This window comes from Triticum aestivum, chromosome 6B, assembly GCF_018294505.1.
Source record: "Triticum aestivum cultivar Chinese Spring chromosome 6B, IWGSC CS RefSeq v2.1, whole genome shotgun sequence".
NCBI classification, from domain to species: Eukaryota; Viridiplantae; Streptophyta; class Magnoliopsida; order Poales; family Poaceae; genus Triticum; species Triticum aestivum.
The window spans coordinates 521,000,313-521,008,663 of record NC_057810.1 but is presented as its reverse complement, the minus strand read 5'-3'; positions in this window follow the sequence as shown (position 1 = coordinate 521,008,663).

The following is an 8,351-nucleotide window of genomic DNA, read 5'->3' as shown; positions in this document are numbered from 1 at the left end:
ACCCCGACCACCCACCGTAACCGGGAACTCCCCAAAATTTTCCTCGCCCTCGCTTCTACCACAGTTTTTTCCATCATGGACGGCCCAAAGAATGTCATGTAGCTGCATCTCCGGCCCGCCCAAGATGAAAACCCCATTTTCTGTCATGATTTTTTGTCATAGAAGTAGGAGCCCACCAACATCTATGATGATACCGGGTTTTGTCACAATTATCGTCATAGAAGTGTCATAAGCATGACAATTTTTTTCGTTCAGTCCAAAATGTCGCGGATGTGTCTTTTTTTTGTAGTGCTTGAGGCTATATTTTTATTTACCACATGATATGTGTTTTGCTTGGAGCGTCTTGTATGATTTGAGTCTTTGCTTTTTAGTTTACCAAAATCATCCTTCTTGTACACACCCTTTGGGAGAGACACACATGAATCGTGATTTATTAGAATACTCTATGTGCTTCACTTATATATTTTGAGCTTGGCAGTATCGCTCTAGTACTTCACTTATATCTTTTTAGAGCACGACGGTGGCTTTATTTTATAGAAATTGTTGAACTCTCATGCTTCACTTATATTATTTTGAGAGTATTTTAGAACAACACGGTAATTTGCTTGGGTTATAAAGCTAGTCCTAATATGATGGGCATCAAAGATGGATATAATAAAAACTTCATATAAAGTGCATTGAATACTATGAGAAGTTTGGTTCTTTATGATTGTTTTGAGATATGAAGATGGTGATATTAGAGTCATGCTAGTGGAGTAGTTGTGAATTTCAAAGATACTTGTGTTAAAGTTAGTTATTCCCGTAGCATGCATGTATGGTGAACCGTTATGTGATGAAGTCGGAGCATGGTTTATTTATTGATTGTCTTCCTTACGAGTGGCTGTCAGGGACGAGTGATGGTCTTTTCTGTTGGGTAACGCAGTAATTTCAAAAAAAATCCTACGATCAAGCAAGATCTATCTATGTGATGTATAGCAACGAGAGGGGAGAGTGTGTCCACATACCATCGTAGACCGAAATCTTAAGCGTTATGACAACACGGTTGATGTAGTCGTACGTCTTCATGATCCGACCGATCTTAGCACCAAACGTACGGTACCTCCGTGATCAGCACACGTTCAGCTCGGGGACATCCCTCGTACTCTTGATCCAGTTGAGGCTGAGGGAGAGTTTCGTCCGCACAACGGCGTGGTGATGTCGATGATGAAGTTACCGGCACAGGGCTTCGCCTAAGCACTATGACGATATGACCAAGGTGTGTAACTGCGGAGGGGGGCACCACACACGGCAAAACAATGTCAACTTGTGTGTTCTAGGGTGCCCCTGCCCCCGTATATAAAGGAGCAAGGGGGAGGACGACCGGCCCTTGGGCGTGCCAAGGAGGGCAGGAGTCCTCATCCTAGTAGGAGTAGGACTCCCCCTTTCCTAGTCCAACTAGGAGGGGGAAGGGGGAAGGAAGGAGAGGGAGAGGGAGAGGGAAAGAGGGGCTGCGCCCCCCTCCCCTAGTCCAATTTAGACTCCCCTTGGGGGTGGGGGGGGGGGCGCCACCTCCTGGACTGCTGCCCTCTCTCTCTCCTAAGGCCCACTAAGGCCCAGTACTTCCCCGCGGGGTTCCGGTAACCCTTCCGGCACTCCGATTTTCTCCGAAATCACCTGGAACACTTCCGGCGTTCGAATATAGCCATCCAATATATCAATCTTTATGTCTCGACCATTTCGAGACTCCTCGTCATGTCCCTGATCACATCCGGGACTCCGAACTACCTTCGGTACATCAAAACACATAAACTCATAATACCAACCGTCATCGAACGTTAAGAGTGTGAACCCTATGTGTTCGAGGACTATGTAGACATGATTGAGACTCGTCTCCGGTCAATAACTAATAGCGAAACCTAGATGCTCATATTAGTTCCTACATACTCTACGAAGATCTTTGTCGGTCAAACCACATAACAACATACGTTGTTCCCTTTGTCATCGGTATGTTACTTGCCCGAGATTCGATCGTCGGTATCTCAATACCTAGTTCAATCTCGTTACCGGCAAGTCTCTTTACTCGTTCCATAATACTTCATCCCGCAACTAACTCATTAGTCACAATGCTTTCAAGGCTTATAGTGATGAGTATTATCGAGAGGGCCTAGAGATATCTCTCCGAAACATGGAGTGACAAATCCTAATCTCGATCTATGCCAACCCAACAAACACCTTCGGAGACACCTCTAAAGCACCTTTATAATCACCCTTTTACATTGTGATGTTTGGTAGCACACAAAGTGTTCCTCCGGTATTCAACAGTTGCATAATCTCATAATTTGAGGAACTTGTATAAGTCATGAAGAAAGTAGTAGCAATGAAACTAACACGATCATAATGCTAAGCTAACGGATGGGTCATGTCCATCACATCATTCTCATAATGATGTGATCTCATTCATCAAATGACAACACATGTCTACAGTTAGGAAACTTAACCATCTTTGATTAATGAGCTAGTGAAGTAGAGGCATACTAGGGACTATATGTTTTGTCTATGTATTCACACATGTACTAAGTTTCCGGTTAATACAATTCTAGCATGAATAATAAACATTTATCATGAATTAAGGAAATAAATAATAACTTTATTATTGGCTCTAGGGCATATTTCCTTCAGTCTCCCACTTGCACTAGAGTCAATAATCTAGATTACATAGTAATGATTTTAACACCCATGGAGCTTTGGTGCTGATCATGTTTTGCTCGTGAGAGAGGCTTAGTCAACGGGTCTACAACATTCAGATCCGTGTGTATCTTGCAAATCTCCATGTCCCCTTCCGACACTTGATGACAGATGTAATTAAAGCGTCTCTTGATGTGCTTAGTTCTCTTGTGAAATCTGGATTCCTTTGCCAAGGCAATTGCACCAGTATTGTCACAAAAGATTTTTATTGGACTCGATGCACTAGGTATGACACCTAGATCAGATATGAACTCTTTCATCCAAACTCCTTCATTCGCTGCTTCCGAATCAGCAATGTACTTTGCTTCGGACATAGATCCCGCCACGATGCTTTGCTTGGAACTGCACCAACTGACAGCTCCTCCATTCAATAAAAATACGTATCTAATTTGTGACTTAGAGTCATCCGGATCAGTGTCAAAGCTTGCATCGACGTAACGATTTACGATGAGCTCTTTTCACCTCCATAAATGAGAAACATATCCTTAGTCATTTTAGGTATTTCAGGATGTTCTTGACCGCTGTCCAGTGTTTCACTCCGGGATTACTTTGGTATCTCCCGCTATGCTTATAGCAAGACATACATCAGGTCTGGTACACAGGTTTGCATACATGATAGAACCTATGGCTGAAGCATAGGGAATGACTTTCATTTTCTCTCTATCTTCTGCGGTGGTCGGGCTTTGAGTATGACTCAACTTCACACCTTGTAACACAGGCAAGAACACTTTCTTTGCTTGATCCATTTTGAACCTTTTCAAAACTTTATCAAGTTTGTGCTTTGTGAAAGTCCAATTAAGCATCTTGATCTATCTCTATAGATCTTGATGCCCAATATGTAAGCAGCTTCACCGAGGTCTTTCATTGAAAAACTCTTATTCAAGTATCCTTTTATGCTATCCATATATTCTATATCATTTCCAATCAACAATATGTCATCTACATATAGTACTAGAAATGCTACAGAGCTCCCACTCACTTTCTTGTAAATACAGGCTTCTCCAAAAGTCTGTATAAAACCATATGCTTTGATCACACTATCAAAATGTTTATTCCAACTCCGAGAGGCTTGCACCAGTCCATAAATGGATCACTGGAGCTTGCACACTTTGTTAGCACCTTTCAGATCGACAAAACCTTCTGGTTGCATCATATACAACTCTTCTTCCAGAAATCCATTCAGGAATGCAGTATTGACATCCATTTGCCAAATTTCATAATCATAAAATGCGGCAATAGCTAACATGATTCGGACAGACTTAAGCATCGCTACGGGTGAGAAAGTCTCATCATAGTCAACTCCTTGAACTTGTCGAAAACCTTTCGCAACAAGTCGAGCTTTGTAAACAGTAACATTACCGTCTGCTTTGTTCTTCTTCTTAAATATCCATTTATTTTCTATGACTTGCCTATCATTGGGCAAGTCCACCAAAGTTCAAACTTTGTTCTCATACATGGATCCCATCTCAGCTTTCATGGCCTCAAGCCATTTCGCGGAATCTGGGATCATCATCGCTTCCTCATAGTTCGTAGGTTCATCATGGTCTAGTAACATGACTTCCAGAACAGGATTACCGTACCACTCTAGTGCAGATCTTACTCTGGAAGACCTACGAGGTTCGGTAGTAACTTGATCTGAAGCTTAATGATCATCATCATTAGCTTTCTCACTAATTGGTGTAGGAATCACATGAACTGATTTATGTGATGAACTGTTTTCCAATAAGGGAGCAGGTACAATTACATCATCAAGTTCTACTTTCCTCACACTCACTTCTTTCAAGAGAAACTCCTCTAGAAAGGATCCATTTTTAGCAACAAAGGTTTTGCCATCGGATCTGTGATAGAAGGTGTACCCAACAGTTTCCTTTGGGTATCCTATGAAGACACACTTCTCCGATTTGGGTTCGAGCTTATCAGGTTGAAGCTTTTTCACATAAGCATCGCAGCCCCAAACTTTCAGAAACGACAACTTTGGTTTCTTGCCGAACCACAGTTCATAAGGCGTCATCTCAACGGATTTAGATGGTGCCCTATTTAAAGTGAATGCAGCCGTCTCTAAAGCATAACCCCAAAACGATAGCGGTAAATCAGTAAGAGACATCAGAGATCGCACCATATCTAATAAAGTACAGTTACAATGTTCGGACACACCATTTCGCTGTGGTGTTCCAGGTGGCGTTAATTGTGAAACTATCTCATGTTGTTTCAAATGAAGACCAGACTTGTAACTCAAATATTCTCCTCCACGATCAGATCGTTTGTTACGATGATTTTCCACTTCACTCTGAAATTCTTTAAACTTTTCAAATGTTTCAGACTTATGCTTCATTACGTAGATATAACCATATCTGCTTAAATCATCTGTGAAGGTAAGAAAATAACGATACCCACCACAAGCATCAATACTCATTCGACCGCATACATCGGTATGTATTTTTTCCAACAAGTCAGTAGCTCGTTCCATTCTTCCGGAGAACGGAGTTTTAGTCATCTTGCCCATAAGGCACGGTTCGCAAGCACCAAGTGATTCATAATCAAGTGATTCCAAAAGTCCATCAGTATGGAGTTTCTTCATGTGCTTTACACGGCAATGCCACAAATAAGTGGCACTATCATTATTGAACTTCAATCTTTTGGTTTCAACACTATGAGTATGTGTGTCACTACTATTGAGATTCAACAAAAATAGACCACTCAGCAGGGGTGCATGACCATAGAAGATATTACTCATATAAATAGAACAACAATTATTTTCTGATTTAAATGAATAAACGTCTCGCATCAAACAAGATCCAGATATAATGTTCATGCTCAACGTTGGCACCAAATAACAATTATTCAGGTCTAAAACTAATCCCGATGGTAGATGTAGAGGTAGCGTGCCGACCGTGATCACATAGACTTTGGAACCATTTCCCACGTGCATCGTCACCTCGTCCTTAGCCAATCTTTGCTTAATCCATAGCCTGTTTTGAGTTGCAAATATGAGCAACAAAACCAGTATCAACTACCCAGGCGCTACTGTGAGCATTAGTTAAGTACACATCAATAACATGTATATCAAATATACCTTTCACTTTGCCATCCTTCTTATCCGCTAAATACTTGGGACGGTTCCGCTTCCAATGAACAGTCCCTTTGCAGTAGAAGCACTCAATTTCTGGCTTAGGTCCATACTTGGGTTTCTTGTCTTGAGCAGCAACCTTTTTGCCGTTCTTCTTGAAGTTCCCTTTTTTCCCTTTGCCCTTTTTCTTGAAACTAGTGGTCTTATTGACCATCAACACTTGATGCTCCTTTTTGATTTCTACCTCCGCGGCCTTTAGCATCGTGAAGAGCTCGAGAATAGTCTTATCCATCCCTTTGCTTATTATAGTTCATCACGAAGCCTTTATAGCTTGGTGGCAGTGATTGAAGAACTCTGTCAATGACACAATCAACTGGAAGATCAATTCCCAGCTGAGTCAAGTGATTATGATACCCAGACATTTTGAGTATGCGCTCATTGACAGAATTATTCTCCTCCATTTTGCATTGTAGAACTTGTTGGAGACTTCATATCTCTCAACTCGGGCATTTGCTTGAAATATTAACTTCAACTCTTGGAACATCTCATATGCTCATTGACATTCAAAACGTCTTTGAAGTCCTGATTCTAAGCCGTAAAGCATGGCACACTGAACTATCGAGTAGTCATCAGCTTTGGTCTGCCAGACATTCTTAACGTCATTAGTAGCATGTGCAGCAGGCCTGGCACCTAGCGGTGCTTCCAGGACGTAATTCTTCTGTGCAGTAATGAGGATAATCCTCAAGTTATAGACCCAGTCCGTGTAGTTGTTGCCATCATCTTTCAACTTAGATTTCTCTAGGAATGCATTAAAATTCAAAGCAATGGTAGCACGTGCCATTGATCTACAACAACATAAACACGCAAAGTACTATTAGGTACTAAGTTCATGATAAATTAAAGTTCAATTAATCATATTACTTAAGAACTCCCACTTAGATAGACATCCCTATAATCATCTAAGTGATCACGTGATCCAAATCAACTAAACCATGTCTGATCATCACGTGAGATGGAGTAGTTCTCCATGGTGAACATCACTATGTTGATCATATCTACTATATGATTCACGCTCGACCTTTCAGTCTCAGTGTTCCGAGGCCATACCTGCATATGCTAGGCTCGTCAAGTTTAACCCGAGTATTCTGCATGTGCAAAACTAGCTTGCACCCGTTGTATGTGAACATAGAGCTTATCACACCTAATCATCACATGGTGTCTCGGCACGACGAACTGTAGCAACGGTGCATACTCAGGGAGAACACTTGTACCTTGAAATTTAGTAAGGAATCATCTTATAATGCTACCAACATTCTAAGCAAAATAAGATGCATAAAGGATAAACATCACATGCAATCAAAATATGTGACATGATATGGCCATCATCATCTTGTGCTCATGATCTCCATCACCGAAGCATCGTCACGATCTCCAACGTCACCAACGCGACACCTTGATCTCCATCATAGCATCGTTGTTGTTTTGCCACCTATTATTACTACGACTATCGCTACCGCTTAGTGATAAAGTAAAACAATTACATGGCGATTGCATTGCATACAATAAAGAGACAACCATATGGCTCCTACCAGTTGCCGATAACTTTGTTACAAAACATGATCATCTCATACAACAATTTATACCACATCATGCTTGACCATATCACATCACAACAAGCCCTGCAAAAACAAGTTAGACGTCCTCTACTTTGCTGTTGCAAGTTTTACGTGGCTGCTACGGGCTTCTAGCAAGAACCTTTCTTACCTACACATCAAAACCACAACAATTTTTTGTCAAGTGTGCTGTTTTAACCTTCAACAAGGATCGGGCGTAGCCACACTCGATTCAACTAAAGTTGGAGAAACAGACACTCACCAGCCACCTATGTGCAAAGCACGTCAGTAGAACCAGTCTCGCGTAAGCGTATGCGTAATGTCAGTCTGAGCCGCTTCATCCAACAATACCGCCGAATCAAAGTACGACATGCTGGTAAGCAGTATGACTATTATCGCCCACAACTCTTTGTGTTCTACTCGTGCATATAACATCTACGCATAGACCTGGCTCTGATGCCACTGTTGGGTAACGCAGTAATTACAAAAAATTCCTACGATCATGCAATATCTATCTATGTGATGCATAGCAACGAGAGGGGAGAGTGTGTCCACGTACCCTCGTAGACCGAAAGCGGAAGCATTATGACAACATGGTTGATGTAGTCGTACGTCTTCACGATCTAACCGATCTTAGCACCGAACGTACGATACCTCCACGATCAGAACACGTTCAGCTCGGGGACGCCCCTCGTACTCTTGATCCAGTTGAGGCTGAGGGAGAGTTTTGTCAGCACGACGACATGGTGATGGTGATGATGAAGTTACCGACGCAGGACTTCGCCTAAGCACTACGACGATATGACCGAGGTGTGTAACTATGGAGGGGGGCACCGCACACTGCTAAACAATGTCAACTTGTGTGTTCTAGGGTGCCCCCTTGCCCCCGTATATAAAGAAGCAAGGGGGAGTCTGGCCGGCCCTTGGGCGCACCAAGGAGGGGACGA